The sequence below is a fragment of the Sus scrofa genome, chromosome 5, assembly GCF_000003025.6.
Source record: "Sus scrofa isolate TJ Tabasco breed Duroc chromosome 5, Sscrofa11.1, whole genome shotgun sequence".
NCBI classification, from domain to species: Eukaryota; Metazoa; Chordata; class Mammalia; order Artiodactyla; family Suidae; genus Sus; species Sus scrofa.
The window spans coordinates 68,755,194-68,773,160 of NC_010447.5; the positions used below are offsets into that span (position 1 = coordinate 68,755,194).

General features: G+C 42.5%; 1 protein-coding gene and 1 pseudogene across 2 annotated transcripts in view; one reads left to right on the top strand and one right to left on the bottom strand.

Annotated features, from left to right (window-relative positions):
• ADIPOR2 (adiponectin receptor 2) overlaps positions 596–17,967 on the top strand; it is a 51,459-nt gene continuing 34,087 nt past the window's right edge. Inside the window, exons 1-2 of one of the 2 annotated variants that reach the window (XM_021091197.1) lie at positions 615–777; positions 1,704–1,802. The gene's annotated coding sequence lies outside the window, so the exon portion shown is untranslated. Of the gene's footprint in view, positions 778–1,703; positions 1,803–17,967 lie in introns of both variants that reach the window. The other variant, XM_005664110.3, reaches the window with a different exon arrangement.
• Positions 3,661–5,472, bottom strand: LOC102159577 (annotated as a pseudogene).

Genomic DNA, 17,967 nt, shown 5'->3' on the forward strand with positions numbered 1-17,967 from the left:
GACTCCTACATTTCCTCTTATAAATATGCAGCTAAACTTGATCTTGGTTTCTAAGAAGTTAGAGCTCAACTGAAACTCACAAGTAGAAAATAACTCGTTCTGGGTGAACAGACACAGTATTCGTTGCTGAATTAGTTTCTGACCTATTACACTAAAATATTTTAAAAATCGCTCTGAATTATATTTTAAGAGGGGCGGGTTCACACGTTTGCTGGAAGCCATAGGGCACAAATAATAGTGTCTTAGGTAATAAAAGGCAAACGCTGTTGTTTTGGGTAACATGCTTCGGATTTAAGTCCGAAGCTTAGCCACCCCGCAACTCCGGTTCCGCCTGAGGCGTATCCATAGAGACCGGGAAGCGTCCCCTAGCCCGGCGGCCCTGCTTCTTCTGATGCACCGGCTCCCGGTTTCCGGGAGGGACGCGAAGAGACTTCCGTATCTCGGGACTCTCGGTGCAGCCGGCTAGGTTCCGGACTCACCAGTGGCTCCCAAGCTGCACCAGGCCCCGGAGCGACCGACTGGGCACTTCCGGCTTGGGCCAGCGCGGCTGCGCATGAGGGGCGCTCTCATTGGTCAGAGCCGACTCGTGCGATTCGCGTCACGGCGGCTGCGGCGCGAGTAAGCTCCCGGACGCTGGGTCGCGGCGGCGGCGGCGGTGGTAGCGGTGGCGGCGGTGGCGGTGGCGGAGGCAGCGGGCGGCCTCTCCGCTACCCTGGGCTCCCGGCGGCCGCGGTTCCGAGGAGCCCGAGACGCGCGGCGAGACGGCGGCGAGCATTGGTGAGGTTCTTGAGTGAGAGCGCCGTATCGAGGAGGGAGGTCGGGCCGCAGGGGGCGAGGGCTGAGGGCTGCGGGCTGCTGTCCAGGCGGCGCGGCGGGAGGGGAGGGCGCTCCTCTGTCTCCAGCTCTGCCGCCCGGTCCCGGCGCCACTCAGCCCAGGTCCCTTCAGCCCCACCTTTGACGGCCTCGGGTACCTCCAGTCCTGGCTTCCTTCGGCCCCGGGATTCCCCGGCCCCAGCGCCCCTTCGCGTCTCGGCTAGCCGCACTCCCGGGCGGGCTCACTTAGAGACCCGTCCGGTGCCTGCGGCGGAGGGACCCTTCCCAGTCCTTGCCCGCAGGGATGACTGGCTGGACCGCGTCCTGGGCCCTGTGTCCGGGACCGCGTTGGGTTGCCTGCGTCGGTGTTGCCTGTTGGGGCTGCTGCTCACCGGCTTCGGTGGATCTTGGCGTTCGTGTGAGAGCTCGCATTGGGTCCCGGCTTTGGACCATGTTTACGTTGGCTTCTGGCGTTTGACAACTTTGTGGGGTCGCCCAATAGGAGTCAGACGTCCCACTGTGATTGTATCGGGCATGCTAACTTCAATGCAGGTTGTTGGCATTTCTTTAGTTTTTTGTTTTTGTTTTTTAAGTAGAGTGGTCTTTTAACGTCTTTATGTTTAGACTCTGGATTTCTCAGCCCTAGGTTATTACCATCATATCTCCTCCAAAAACAGCCCTTCCTCCCTCCTCCAAGAAATCTGTCATAACATTTCAGATCTGACCACAAAACTCTCCCCAGTGAAATGTTAAAAATAGTTTCCTCCAACTCAAAGCTGTATTTTGGGGCAGAGATCAAAAAGTTTGTCAGTTTTGAAGTTTGAAGTGTTCTCATATCAAAGGCCACTTATGTGTCCCCTCTTACCACCCTCTGATTCTAATTCTTTCAGAATTTGTGAAGTTGCCAGTTGTGGCTCAGCGAGTTGGGAACTGAACCTGACATGACATAGTGTCCATGAGGATGCGGGTTCTGTCCCTGGCCTAACTCGGTGAGTTAAGAATCCAGTGTTGCCTCAAGCTGCGGCTCAGATCTGGTGTGGCTGTGTCTGTGGTGTAAGCTGTCAGTTGCAGCTCCAATTCCACTCTTGGCCCAGGAACTTCCATATGCTGCAGGTGTGGCTGTTAAAAGAAAAAAAAGAAAAAAAAAGAATTTCATAGATTTCTTTTTTTTTTAGGGCCACAGGTGCAGCATATGGAAGTTCCCAGGCTGGGGGTCAAATCTGAGTTTCAGCTGCTAGCTTACACCACAGCCACAGCAACAAGGGATCCAGGCCTAATCTTTTACCTACACCACAGCTCACGGTAATGCCGGATCCTTAACCCACTGAGAACGGCCAGGGATCAAACTCACATCCTCATGGATGCTATTCAGGTTCATTACCACTGAGCCACGACGGGAATGCCCTAGATTTTTATTTCTAATTTTTGTCTCAGCTATTTCACTTCTGATAATAGTGTTAGTTATCCATAGGTGTTTTCATCTCTTCTCACAAATTTGTCAGTGATGACTGTGATGATCCAAAATGAAAATTATTTCATCAGTAATTGTGAGTAATTGCCACAGGTGTGGTGGCAGCTATTTGGTGGTAAGTTATGAAATTTGAAGAAATTTCAAGTTGTTTTAAATATGAAAGATGTTTTTCTTTTAGCTTCTATTTGTAATGCCTGCACACCAGTGTATATTCCTAGCTAGATTTAAGATTTCTTAGCACATTTTCCCTTCCTGGGGCACTGAGGATGGAAGGAGGATTTCTAGAGCCTAAGTAAAGGAGTTTGTGTTTTTCTGTCTCCAGACTTGCGTAGATTAAATGAACACATTCTGGAGTTCCCATCTTGGCTCAGCCAAAATGAATCCGACTAGGATCACTGAGGTTGCGGGTTTGATACTTGGTGTCACTCACTGGGTTAAGGATCCAGTGTTGCCGTGAACTGTGGTGTAGGTCGAAGATGAGGCTCGGATCTGGCGTAGGCCAGTAGCTGTGGCTCCAATTAGACCTGTAGCCTGGGAACCTCCATATACCCTGGGTGCAGTCCTAAAAAGACCAAAAAAAAAAACCCAAAAAAACAAAAACCAGATTCCCTGCCCCCCCCCAGCATCCGCAGTGGCAGTTTAGTTGATATATCTTCTTTGGTATAAATCACATTTTGTTTTCCAAAATGAAAACAATTTTGTTTCCTTCTTTATTTCAGGGGTTGGGAAACTTCACAGCTTGCTGTTCATGTCCTGCCAGCTGTGTATTTTTATAAATTAAGTTTTTAATAGGACATAGCCATATGCTTTCATTTAGGTATTGTCTTTGGTTGCTTTTATGGTGTAATGGTAGAATAGTTGGGACAGAGACTCTTGTGGCCTGAAAAGCCTATAAGATTTACTTTTTGGCATTCAATAGAAAAAGTTTGCTGACTGCTACTTTATTTGTATTAAAAATGATACATATACAATGTAGAAAATTAAAATATGTCAGAAAAGTGTTAAGTTGAAAGTAAACACTGTCTAGAATGACAGCACTTACAGGAGTTTTTGTAATTATCCTTATAGAATCTGTTAGTGATTTTTTGTTGTTTATTTTTGGCTGCACCTGTGGCATGCAGAAGTTGCTGGGCCAGGGCTCAAACCCATGTCACTGCAGTGACAGTGCTGGATCCTTAGCCTGCTGAACCACATATGGAAGCTCTGGGAAGCACTTATATTTATTTTGTTGTATTTTATTTTTTGGTCTTTTTTTGTCTTTTTTAAGGGCCCCACCCGTAGCACTTGGAGGTTCTCAGGCCAGGGGTCTAGTCACAGCTGTTGCTGCCAGCCCACACCAGAGCCACAGCAACATAGGATCTGAGCTGTATTTGTGACCTGCAACACAGCCCATGGCAACATGGATCCTCAACTCACTGAGTGAGGCCAGGGATCAAACCCGTGTCCTCGTTGATGACTGTTGGGTTTATTAACCGCTGAGCCACAATGGAAACTCTGGTAAGCACATATTTTTTAACTGGATAGTCTGGCTCCTCCATGAAGGCATTCAGCTTCTTGGAGATTTCTTGCTGTTCTTCATTGCAAGAGTGGTGGCCATCAGCCTGCTTACTGTCAGCATGCTTCTCCTCCTCACTGAGACTGGTATCTCCCCCCCCCCCATCTTTATCTTTCTCAGAATCCTCTTCATCAACTTGTAGAACTTCTAATTTTCCATATTATTCCACCCTTGATTTTGTTAAGGCCTTGGTAGTCTTACAGAGGAGTTCCTTCTGCAGTATCTGTGGATTCAGTTTTCATACGAACTGAGTTAAAGTCCTTTTGTAGATTTTGTACTGGGCCAGGTCTTGAGGAAGTTTTTCAGTCGTTGAGCTGTTATCTCTGTCAGAGCATTTGCTACTACAGTCCTGATCTCCCAGAGTTCTTGTCATAACAAAATGGGTGGCCATGGTCATGAGCAGCAACTGAATGGTCTCTGGGATCACTGGGTGAACAGAAGTGTGTACCGTAAGCAGAATGATCTTGTACTTCTCTTTGGTGCTGCTGCAGAAACCGTTGCACGAAGGGATAGAAGTTAGGGAGAAAAAGCTCATCAATTCTTGACAATCTGGAGATAAGATTCATGAGCAGCATCTTCAAACATTCCCTTATAACTCTGGCTGCTTTAGTAGTTTTTCTGCAAAATCCTAGGGCTCATGAGTCAAACAGATAGCTGAAAGTTAAACAATTCCATTTTTTTTCTTCATTTCTGAATTACTTTCATAACTTTCTTTTCATGTGTTTGGAGCCTCTCTCCTGTGGATACTGCATTAGCATTCCGAGTTGCTGTTCTGGTCCTCTTGTTCATCTTTTCCTTTGGAAGACTGTCAAGGCAGCAACTAATACCTTGGGGACTTTAGAAAGGCATACGGTTGTGGTGACATGGACAGTTTTGGCATAATTTCAGATGTTTCTTCTGTAGTTTAGTTATCACTTCCAAAGATATCTTGGCTGCAGTTCCTTTGCTGTCCCTTAACATGTGTACATGCAATTCTGCAATACTATATTCACTTTATTCTTGCTTTTTGCATTTTTATTTTCTACAGTCACAAAATGAGTGTATAAAGTCTCAGAAACTCATATGGCAAGGGAGAGAAGTTCAAAGAAGAGCTCTAGCAACCTTGATGGATTGAGGAGATTCTTCTCAGCAAGATCAGAGCATGGCAAAATATTATTGGGAAATCTACATTCAAGATGGTATGATTGTAGGAGAGCAGGTCTTTCAGTTCTTGAGGAAAGTTGTCTGGATGTTTTGGGTGGCAGTGACCAGTCTGTGCCATGAGCATCACCAACTTTGCCATTTCTTTGCTGAGTTTATTTGGTTGATACAGTGATCAATTTGCAGATCTCCACATTGGATTTGTAGTGAATGTTCTGCTGAGGAAACTCCTCAGCATAGACCAGAGGGTCCACTTTATTAATTCTATTAACTGGTAGCTGGGCAGCGAGTGTTTATTTCTGCTGGACTTGTTGCTGGTGACTGGTTCTCCTTGAGCAGTTCGTAGAAGACGCACACTGCTGACACCAGGCAGTCCTTCTCAGGCTGTGGCTTGGAATCTTGTTTCCCACTTGTGACTGGAAGTAGCACTTGGGAGCTTGGCAGTTGGTACCATCTTGGCTGATAGTAGTGTGCTTTGAAAATCAACATTCATGATGGCGTCTCAGGTCAATACATTTGCATTTACTCCATTCTTTAGTTTCGTAATATTTTATTGAGTATGTGCACCATAATTTAATAGCATTCTATTTATGGACATTTAGATTGTTTAAATTTATTGTATATTGCACATATGTATTGTGTGGACAGTTGTTGCATGCTGATGACTCTTTAGGGTAACTATCTAAGAGTCTAGTCACTAAATCGAAGGAAGTGCATGTTTTTCCTTTTGATGTATATTGCCAGACTGCCATCCAGAAAAGTCACAATAGTATAAACTTGTACTAGAAAGGTCTAGCTTCTCCATGCTATTGTGAACTTTTTCCCCCAATCTTTATCTGATGGGGAGTTACACATTTCTTGCAGTGCATTCTGTTTCTCTTGGAGATGTTTTGTTTGGATAGCATTCTTTTGAAGTTGATTTAGAATTATTTTAGGCAGGACTTATTCTATAGTTGTTCTTTCTAGACTTACTCCTTTAGATAGAGCCTTGAAAGCAGCATGACTCTGCCACCCTTGTTAAAAAGAATCTGTGTGACTGCCCAGTAGACCGTATATTTCTTAAGGATATCTGTAGCAATCCTGGTGGTGCGTAAATGTTATGTTTTTTAAAACTTAAATTGGATTGTGTTCTGGGCTTACTGCTGAGTAAAGTGCTTTAACTTTGTTAAAAATGACCTTTTTAAAGTGTTTGTGAAATGTGAACTCAAAACATTGAAGCACAAAGTGGTCACATTGGTGCACATTCTCTATATTATCCTTTATTTCTAAAAATGAGGTAGGAGTTCTTGTGTGGCTCAGTGGTTAGCATGTCCAACTAGGAACCATGAGGTTTCGGGTTCGATCCCTGGCCTTGCTCAGTGGGTTAAAGATCCGGCGTTGCTGTGGCTCTGGTGTAGGCTGGTGGCCACAGCTCCGGTTAGACCCCTAGCCTGGGAACCTCCATATGCCGCTGGTGCATTCCTAGAAAAGACAAAAATAAAATAAAATGAGATAAACAGGACTGGTTGATATCCTAGGACCTGTTTGTTAGGAAATAACCTATTTAATAAGCATATTTGCCATTCAGTTTTGGAAGTTAAGGAATGGATTAATTAGGGGCTTTGGTTTGAATTTTCTGTATTGGAACATACCATGTGTAGCCAGAATGAGTGCTGGAGAAGTGGTATGCTCGGCTTAGTCATTGGGAGAGTCCAGACAGAAGGAAAAGGAAACTGCTAAATTCAGGAAACTGCCAGAAGATCTTTAGGATGGGAATAATACCTGTGGGAAAGGACATTTCAGTCTTTTTATTTTTGGTCAAGGCATATGGGAATTTTTGGGCCAGGGATTGGACCTGCACCATAGCAGTAACCTGAGCTGTTGCAGTGACAATGCCAAATCTTTAACCCACTGAACCACAATGGAACTCCATTTCAGTCTTTAAAAAAAAAAAATCATAAAAATAGAATTTTCTTTATATCTGACTTACACTGTTCATATGCTTATTGGACCTTGCATTTTCCACAATATCCATGCACAGGAACACAAAGCATATAGAACATCATGGTCTTGAGACAGAATTAATTAGCTTATTAAATTTTGTCCAACTTCACATTTATGCATTTTTTTGTTAGTATAACAGCTAATTATTTTTCAGTGGTTGCATTTTCACTTAAATCCTACATGTCTGGAAATAGTTTAGTGAACATGTATGCATAGTTGTATCTGCACACCCATTCCTTTGGACAGGGAAGAGGTAGTGGCAGTAAAAACTCCTTAGTGTGGTGAAAGAGAAGGGTTATTTTAATTTTCTTTTGATTTATTTTTATTTTATGTCATTCCAGAATTTATGTAACTTAAAAGATCCAGAAGTATAATTAAAAAGTACATGTATATGAAAGAGAAATGAAGAAAAGGAGGAAGCCTATATTCTTTTCCCAAGTAGCAGCATAATTCAGTGACTAAGAATAAGATTTGGATTTGAATTTTCTTGGCAGCAGAGATAAAAATGGAATATGGTAAAATACATAGCACTGAACTGGAAGGAGGAGTAAGACCAATTTTCCAGGGATAAATCTTCCCTTGAGAGGTTCTAAGGAGCTGATTAAATTGAGTGTTAGAGAAAGTTTTTTTTTTTTTTTTTTTTTAAAGAAAGGTGGAGATATGTGTTTTATTTGGCTAACACAGACTTTTTTCCCTTAAAATGCTTCAAACATATAGGAGAATACAGAGACCGATAAAATTAACATTCACAAATCCTCTGTACAGCTATGTCAAATCTTAACATTTTCCCACACTTCCCTTCTTTTTTTTTGGCCATGGTGTGCGGCGGCTTGATGTGGGACCTCCGTTCCTAGACCAGGGATTGAACCCGGGCTGCAGTGGTGAAAGTGCTGAGTCCTAACCAACTTTCATGTGTAGTCGAGGCACCTTCTTGGGTTACTTGTCACTGTCTTCAATTTGGTGTTGACATTTCTGATATCCGTTTTTATGAATTATTACATAGGCATAAATCATAATTTTGTTTTGAGTATTTTCAAACTTTATGTAAACATTATTCTACCTATTCTATAACTTATTTTTCATGAAATATGTTTTTTAGGTTCATGAAATTGCTGATGTTTTTACTCAAATGGCAGTTTCATATGATTCGTTTTAATTACAGTCATCACTTTTATCTATTGTATAGTTACATTATTTTGTTATACGAACAGAGCCAGTTTAAGTTTATTTTCGTGTTGATAGGTATTTAGGTTGTTTCCATTTTTTCCTGTGTGTGTATGTGGTTACTAAGTTTGAAATGAAGTTATTTGGTGTAAGTTACCCAGAAGTGGAATTATTGCCAAATTGCTCTCCAGAATTAACACTTTGCATTTTTTTAGTGTGAAGAACATGAGAATTTGTTTGTTTTGGCCATGCCTGTGGCATATGGGAGTTTCTGGACCAGGAATCGAATCCATTCCGCAGCAGCAACCTGAGCCACTGTGATAATGATGCCAGATCCTTAACCCGCTGTGCCACAAGAGACCTCTTAAGAATTTGCTGTATCTAAGACCAAAAAAAAAAAAAAAAAAAAAAAAAAAAAAAAAAAAAAGAAAAAGGAGTTCCCGTCATGGCGCGGTGGTTAACGACTAGGAACCATGAGGTTGTGGATTCGATCCCTGCCCTTGCTCAGTGGGTTAAGGATCCGGCGTTGCCGTGAGCTGTGGTGTAGGTTGCAGACTCAGCTCGGATCCTGCGTTGCTGTGGCTCTGGCGTAGGCCGGCAGCTACAGCTCCAATTAGACCCCTAGCCTGGGAACCTCCATATGCCGCAGGAGGGGCCCAAGAAATGACAAAAAGACAAAAAATAAATTAATGAATTAAAAAAAAAGAATTTGCTGTATCTAAATCCTTATAGATCCATGGCATGACATTGCCAGATTTTTTTCATGTTTACAAATCAGATAAGGGTGAAATGATATCTAAATTTTTTTTTTTTTTTTTTTTGGTCTTTTTGCCATTGCTTGGGCCGATCCGAGGCATGTGGAGGTTCCCAGGCTAGGGGTCGAATCGGAGCTGTAGCTGCCAGCCTACGCCACAGCCACAGTGATGTGGGATCCAAGCCGCGTCTGCGACCTACACCACAGCTCACGGCAATGCCGGATCGTTAACCCACTGAGCAAGGGCAGGGATTGAACCCACAACCTCATGGTTCCTAGTTGGATTCGTTAACCACTGCGCCACGACGGGAATGCCTAAAATTTTTTCTTGATTATTTATGAGATTGAGCATGTTTTCGAATGTTGAGTGACCTCAGATTTCCATTTCTTGAACTAGCTGTGTCTGTCCTGGTTTGTCTTTCCTCCTTCCCCCATCCCAGTTGGATTGTCTTTTAAAATTGCTCTTTAGGAGTTTGTTGCATACCTGTTTATGTCTGTTAAGTGAATCACAGATATCTTCTAGTCTGTGTGGCTTATCTGTTAATTTTTTTTTTTTTTTTTTTTTTTTGGTCTTTTTTAGGGCCACACCTGAGGCACATGGAGGTTCCCAGGCTTGGGATCCAGTCGGAGCCGTAGCCACCAGCCTATGCCAGAGTCACAGCAACGCAGGATCTGAGCTGAGTCTGAGACCTACACCATAGCTCACGGCAACGCCAGATCCTCAGCCCACTGAGTGAGGCCAGGGATTGAACCCGAAACCCCATGGTTCCTAGTTGGATTTGTTAACCATCAAGTCACGATGGGAACTCCTTTTTTTTGTTGTTGTTAAATTTTTATATGGTTGGTTTTGTTGAATAGAAGTGATTATCAAATCTATCACCCTTTTCTTTACTGGTTTGTGTCCTTTGTGCCTTATTTAAGAAATCTAGGGAGTTCCTGTTGTGGCATAGTGGAGACAAATCCGACTAGTATCCATGAAGATGAAGGTTCTATCCCTGGCCTTGATCAGTGGGTTAAGGATCCAGCGTTGCCATGAGCTGTGGTGTAGGTTGCAGACGTGGCTTGGATTCCATGTTGCTGTGACTGGTGTAGGCTGACAGCTGTAGCTCCTATTCGATCCCTGACCTGGAAGACTTCCATATACCATGGGTGAGGTCTTAAAAAGCAAAAAAAAAAAAAAGAAAAAAGAAAAAGAAAAGAAATCTATTCCATGAGTTTCCCAGTGGCTCAGGGGGTTCAGCATGTGGTGTTATCAGCTGCTGTAGCTCATGTTGCTGCTGTGGCTCAGGTTTGATCCCTGGCCTTGGGACTTGTGCATGTCACGGGCATGTCCAAAAAAAGAAATTATTATACTCCAAGGCCATTCAGGTCTTTGTATTTCTTTCTAAAAGTTTTAGAAATTCGTTTTTTTACGTTTAGATATTGATTTGCCTGAAAAAAATTTTTTTTGTGTGTATGATGTGAAGCATAATTTTTTTTTTTTTTTTTTGTCTTTTGTTGTTGTTGTTATTTCTTGGGCCGCTCCCGCGGCATATGGAGGTTCCCAGGCTAGGGGTTGAATCGGAGCTGTAGCCACCGGCCTACGCCAGAGCCACAGCAACGCGGGATCCGAGCCACGTCTGCAACCTACACCACAGCTCACGGCAACGCCGGATCGTTAACCCACTGAGCAAGGGCAGGGACCGAACCCGCAACCTCATGGTTCCTAGTCGGATTCGTTAACCACTGTGCCACGACGGGAACTCCCCATAATTTTTTTATATGCATAGCCAGTTACTGCAGCACCATTTAACAGTATGTTTTACAACTTGAATTGTAAATCTTTTAAGCAGTTTCTGTCTCAGCACAATAACAGTCTTTTTGTCTTTCATCAGGCTGCTGCACATGTTGGTTTGTGACTTTTGGGCCAGGGTAATTGGTGGATTACTTGATGCAGAAAAAGAACCTAGAGGAGGAGATAGATCTAGCACATTTTGTAGATTTTGCTAAAATGTCATTTCTTTCTCTAAGCTACTTTTTTGTTTTTTGGTTTTTTTTTTTTTGTCTTTTTGCCTTTTCTAAGGCTGCTCCCGCAGCATATGGAGGTTCCCAGGCTAGGGGTCTAATTGGAGCTGTAGCCGCCCGCCCACACCACCAGAGCCACAGCAGCGCGGGATCTGAGCCTCGTTTGCAACCTACACCACAGCTCATAGCAACACCGGATTCTTAACCCACTGAGCAAGGCCAGGGATAGAACCTACAACTTCATGGTTCCTAGTCGGATTCCTTAACCACTGAGCCACGACGGGAACTCCCACTAAGCTGCTTTTTTAATAGAGGCGAGTTGCAGACAGTTTGAGGATAAACTTTGATGAGGAAACAGATTGCTGGCTTTTTGAATTGCTGGTTACTATCTACACACTTTGGAAACTAGATAAGGAGATACTCAGTTGACTTCTTGATATTTGAAACTTTAGAATAGTTCTGTGTATTTAGTTATCAGTTGCTATTTATCATATATATTCTGAAGTTAGAGACTTTCAATTTTGATTTTAGGAGAATTATGCATATAAATTTGAGTCTTAGCTTTTTGAAATGTCTTATGGAAGCTGCTATAAATCACTTAATTTAAGATGAAAATTATTTTCCTTTCCACTTGAAAGGGTTTTTATTGTATTTGTGGTCTGAGAAGAGTTGCTGTGAGGTCTGCAGATAGTTATATATTTTAAGCTTCCCCCATTCCTTGTTTTTTATATTAATGGTTGAAAGAAGGCTCTGTGTTTTAGTGGAATTGAGAGATACTGAGAAAAGTTGTAGAAACAAGTTTTATTTCTAGATTTCGGATTATGATATCGAGGGGGATAACTAACCACTTGCTTGGATTTTCTAACTATTGCATTGTGAGAAAACAAACTTGTAGAGAATGTTATGTAGGATGAGTTAGGGCCATGAATGATTATTATTTGCTTACAGAGGAAGGTCTTTACTAAAGTAGGGTTTTTGATTTTGCCTGAAACATTGACTCTGCAGTCAGATATTTTACCTGGACGTATTTTATGCCTGAAATAGATGGAACAAGAGTGTGGTTGTATGATAGGGCATATTTGTGGAAGGAAGTCTCTATTTTACATATTTTGGTTCAGTGTAGGTATGACAGTTTGCCCCGGACTCATCAGGATTTCTCTAACATTTCAGGACTGTTGTTTGTATAATGTACGTTTGCATTATTGTGTACTGTTCTTCATTTTAGAAACTCAGGGTTACTTATAGATCTTGTGAAATGGAAACAACCATTGTAGTGTGGCTCTAAAAGTTGTATAATATCTTTTTTATAAAAGTTTTTATTTGTGAGTGTGACCAGTGGCTGTAATGCACTATTTGTGTCTTTAATGAAGCCCCGTAAAGTAGTGGTAAGGTGTAGTCTTTGGAGTTAGACACACACAGATTTGAATTCATAGTCTTCCACTTAAGTTTGTGTCATTGATAAGTTATTTGATCTTCTTTAGCCTCAGTGACCCCATTTCATAAGGATTGCTGGAGGATTAAATGAGACGATAGGTGACAGACCGACTCCTTAGCCTGGTTTAAAGTTGGCTCCAGTAAGTATTAAGCAGCAGTTCACCTCCCTTCAAAGAGATGACATCATAACTAGGAGAATGGGACCACTTAACCTTTGTGGGAGGCAGTGTTGTGTAATGGAGAGGGCCCTAACCTGGGTAGTTCTTGCTTCTCTATTTTGTAACTGCTGTAACCTTGAGTAGTTTTACCCTCAGTTCTCTCATTTGTAAGTAGAGGTAATACTATCTGTAACAGGCAGGTTGTTACAATTAAGTGAAAGTACCTGTCAGAGCTCACCTTATCTGGCATTTTTATAGTTAGTGATGGTCGGTAATACTGTGCTTCTGAAGTAGGTCTCAAGACTGAGAGGTAGGCTTTCGCTGCTTTTTTCCCCAACTCTTCTTCACAAAATTTGCCTGGTTTCTTCTCAGAGTTAGTCAGTAGGGTGGGACAGTTAAGTTTGAAGAGGTTCCTTGTGACTTGACTTAAAAGTTGCCCTACCTAATGCTAGGAAAGAAAAGTAGTGTAAATGATACAGAGTGTTGCCAGCCTTTATAGCTTCAAAATAATCCTTAAAAAAGTAAACCGCAGTTTGATTTGAAATGTGTCTGTTCTTATAGCAGTTAAGGTTTTATGAACATGAAAGTGTGATAGTGCCTGTCTTAAAAAAATCTAGCTGTTGCTCCTTCTCAGTTATAACTTTACCATTTGTAAGGGCTGTTTCAGTTAGTAACATATGTTGGGAACTTTTCCCATTTTATCAGTTATTCTTTTCCCAGTTATCAGGTTTTTTTAATTGACATTTTTCTACTCACATGTTAGTGTTTGGGAAGAATTCCAATTTTAATTATTTTATTGCTTCTGGTATGGAGCAAGGCTCCATGCTCCTCCCTGTTTCTTGACTATTTCTTAATACTGTATTTTCAACATTGCTGTAAAGTACAGTGTACTGTCGGTGTTAACTCCTGGTTTTGTCATTTAAGTGCTATCTATCATGCATTTACCTGAGAATAGCTTATGGTTCATGCTAACGTAGAAGGTTGTGGGTAAGAGCATTAACTTGAGTGTCAAGTAGACTAGATTGACTAGATAGATTAGGTTGCTGCTTATTACTGTAGTTATCTCAGGCAAGTTATTTATAACCTCTCTGGGTGTTTTGTCATTTCCAAAATGGAAGAAACAGTTGACCTGTCACCTAGGATTGTTGTAAGGATTTTAAAGGGATAATCCATGGGAAATTTTCTCTGTGTGCTTTGCATGTAGTTAAGCACTCATTGCATGATAGCTTTTCGTGTCATCCCACTCCTCCTCCTTATCATCAGCAAAGGTTTTTAAATACCTCCTTTATATCCCAGACCATGCTTGTTGTGAATACAAAAATGGATTCCAAAAAAGGCTCCCTGACCCTGAGAAGGTTCTTTGTTTTTGTTTTGTTTTGTTTTGTTTTTTGCTTTTGAGGGCTGCACCTGGGCATATGGAAGTTCCCAGGCTAGGGGTCCAATTGAAGCTGAGGCTGTCGGCTTATGCCACAGCCACAGCAATGCCAGATCCAAGCCATGTCTGTGACCTACATCACAGCTCATGGCAATGCTGGATCCTTAACCCACTGAATGGGACCAGGGATCAAACCTGCATCATCATGGATGCTAGTTGGGTTCATTACCACTGAGCCACATGACCCTGAGAAGTTTTGCAGTTGAGGAGCGGAAGACAAATACAATAAATTCTGACAAGTACTATAATAGAAATATTAGTAAATAATAAGAAGAAAGGAGTTAATATCAGGAGTCTGGGGAAGTCTGGGAAACTAGTTTCTGCCCATGAACTTTCTCTTGAAGTGTGGGTAGTAATTCCCCACTTATGTATTCAGCAGATATTTACTAAATACACCTACTGTGCTATTAACTATTTTATTTTAGGTGCTGGGATATAGGAGTAAAGAAGATACATAATGTCTCTTCAGTGTAATGGGAGAAAACCAGTATTAAACAAATGGATAAGTGCTATGAAAGAGATTAATTAAAAGGTGATGTGATAAGGAGTGACTGAGATTGTGTGGATGGGGAAGGCTTCTTTGAGGTGACCTTTAAGTTGAGATCTGCATGTGAAAAAGGAGCCCAGCCTTGGGGAGATTCAGGAGAAGTGTGTTCCTGGCCTTAGGAACCAGGTGATAGACCTTTGAGCTTTCAGAGCCCTTTGAACTCCTCAGTGTGAAGAGGAGAGTAGAAGTCATTGCGGTTGGAACAGCGGTAAGGGGGAGAGTGGTACAGAATGAGGCCAGAGATGGGGCTAAGTCATTTAAGGTTTTGTAAGCCAGCGTAAGAGGTTTCTTAGATGTAGGCTCAAAGCCTTTTGATAAAGATCACTATGACGGCTGTTTGAGGACTGGATTCTGAGAATAATGAAGCCCAGAAACCTCTGGCTCGAACCCAGCCTAAACCTAGATTGGGACTTAAACCCATTTTTTTTTTTTTAATTTTAATTTTTCTGTTTTTTTAAATTAGAATCACTCACCTGATGTCTGGATTTACTGAGGCACAGGTTCTTTGAGTCTCAGCACAGAATGAATTTAGCAAGAGGCCAAGTGATGGGCAAGAAATAGATTTAGTAAGCTAGGACGCTTGTGAGGGATACAAGCCATCAGGAAAGAATTAAGTGGGCTACATTTTTTATAATTCAAGGAAAGTGGGGGAGTGGGAAAAAACTGCCTTGGCTTACATCACTAGCTCCTCCTTCATATTGGGTAAGAGAGTATTTGACCCTATGAGGTCAAGCCAGGAGAGTCATTGTGCTTATTCAAATCAGCAGAAGGGTGGTAACATATGCTTAATATGTTGCATCATCTCAGGTTTCCATGTAATGAGGGTCTCCTACTTTGGAATGTTATCTTTCCCTTAAATTCCTGTCCTTGGTCCTATGGATCATTGTGTTGCTAAACTTGAATGCAGGTTTCATTTTATCTTTCGTTTAGTGACCTGAGGCATATCTTAGATCATTATCTTATTTATGATTTTATAGTTAAGCAAGCCTGCTTCTTATGGCTTTCTTGAGCTATCATTTACTTAGAGTGGTCTCCCAAAGTTCCCTCTATCTATGGACTTTGGCAACTGCTTGTAACTGTCCTATTCTGCCCCTGTCAATAAGGGGTGGGGTGGGTGGGTAATAAAAAAGGACCATGGAGACCTTCCTGGCTATTCTGTTAGGACAGGTGAGACATGATGGTGGTGGCTTGAACCAGGAAATAAGAGTGAAGAGAAAGAGGTAGATTTGGTCTATGTTTCTAAGACCCTTCTCTTCCATCACTGTAAAACTTTTTTAAGGCCACACTGGTGGCATATGGAAGTTCTGGTGCTACGGGGTCAAATCGGAGCTGCAGCTGACGCCTATACCACAGCAACACAGGATCTGAGCTGGACCTGTGTTGCATCTTGTGGCAACGCTGGATCCTTAACCCACTGACTAAGGTCAGGGATCGACCTGGATCCTCAGGGATACTAGTTGGGTTTGTTTCCACTGAGCCACAATAGGAACTCCACTTTTTTTTTTTCTGTAGAGTTTTTCTAAGTATTAATTTTAAGAGTGTCCAACCTTTGTCCCTTTTTGCCTGGCAAAGCAATAAAGCTATTTTTCTCTTCTCCCCAAACTCTCTCTCTGCACTTATATTTGGCACGTGTTGACAGAGCTCGGCAACATTAATATTTCAGATTTGCATTCACTATATTTTACTTCATGTGGAGTCTGAAAGAAGAGGTAAGCGAGAGGCACAGCATACCCATGTGTCCATGTGGAACATTTTGTACAACTTGGGTTTCCAATCAAGAAAGAACATGCGGAAGTTCCCATCATGGTGCGGTGGTTAATGAATCCGACTGGGAACTATGGGGTTGCGGTTCGATCCCTGGCCTTGCTCAGTGGGTTAGGGATCTGGCGTTGCTGTGAGCTGTGGTATAAGTTGCAGACGTGGCTCGATCCCCGTGTTGCTGTGGCTGTGGTGTAGGCAGGTGGCTACAGCTCCGATTGGATCTCTAGCCTGGGAACCTCTATGTGTCTCGGGAGCGGCCCAAGAAATGGCAAAAAGACCAAAAAAAAAAAAAAAAAAAAGTGGAGTTCCCGTCATGGCACAGTGGAAACGAATCCGACTAGGAACCATGAGGTTGTGGGTTCGATCCCTGGTCTCGCTCAGTGGGTTAAGGATCTGGCATTGCGTAAGCTGTGGTGTAGGTTGCAGACCCAGCTCGGATGTGGCGTGGCTGTGGCGCAGGCTGGCAGCTACAGCTCTGATTAGATCCCTAGCCTGGGAACCTCCATATGCCGTGGGTGTAGCTCTAAAAAGACAAAAGACAAAAAAAAAGAAAGAAAAAAAAAGGAACATGAGCTTCTTGCCAGAAATCTTATTAACCATGTACCAAATGCATGCTTCAGTGCAGAAAGATAGACAACACTGGAATAATGTCATTATACAACTTTCACAATGAGCCCTCCAAATTTTGTTGCTGAAACTCAGCCTCTGTTCGATGGTGCCAAATAAGAAACGCAGAGAGTGTTTTTGGTGAAGTAGAAAAGAATAGCTTTTAGTGCTTCGCCAGCCAGAGGAGGCCACAGCAGGCTAATGCCCTAAAGACTGTGCCCTCTTTTGGGAGAGGATAGGAAGGAATCTTACAGTTTGGGCCACAGATAAGGATCAAGGTAGACATAAGCTTGTATTCTTCTTCAGAGCTGGTGTTCAGTGGTCTGGGACTGGTACTGGTGGTCCTTGAGATGATCACACCGTGACCTTCTTTCTGAAATGAAGAATACTTCGTCCAGTAGTTAACATCTTCCATTTGTTGGGGATTTTACTTTTGCAGAAGAGCTCAAAGATATGTGTACCCCTAGAGGAGGAACTAGGACCTTGTCCCAAGGCTGCACTGTTGTTTCTGGACTGTTCCTCCCTTATCTCTGCATCCCCTCCCTTCGCTGATTAAAACCGTTTGAACCTGCCCTTTGGAAGCTGAATGAAGCCCATTTCCTACAAACAAAAAATGGGGGATCCAGGCTTTTGTGCCCAGAAACCATAGGGTCCTGCTTGGTTTTACTTTCACCTTAGAGGAAGCCAACAAAATCATGGGACATATTTTATAGTCTCTTCTCTACCACTGAATAATTATAGAACTAGAAAGTGGTGCAACTAGAACTAGATTACTGCGCCCCACTCGCTGTGTCCCGGCTAACACAAAGACATTACACCACTGGTCCTTAGAATTTGTGAGGTCCACGGCACATGGCAAGTCTTTAGAGAACCTTGCTGGAAGGTTTCTATCTATCACATTAACTGACAAAGTAAGGGTTGAACCTCTTAAAATTAATACTTGAAAAAGCTTTTCAGTGACGTGGAAGAGGTCTTCTGGGTGCCAGAATGTTGTTTGTTGCTGGTGACACAGCATTTATACTTTGTCAACTTTGTGTCCTTAGTGTGCTTTTCTGAGTGTTATTACCCATGGCATATAGAAGTTCCCAGACCAGGGATCAAATCTGAGTCACAGCTGCAATCTATGCCACATCTGCTGCAAT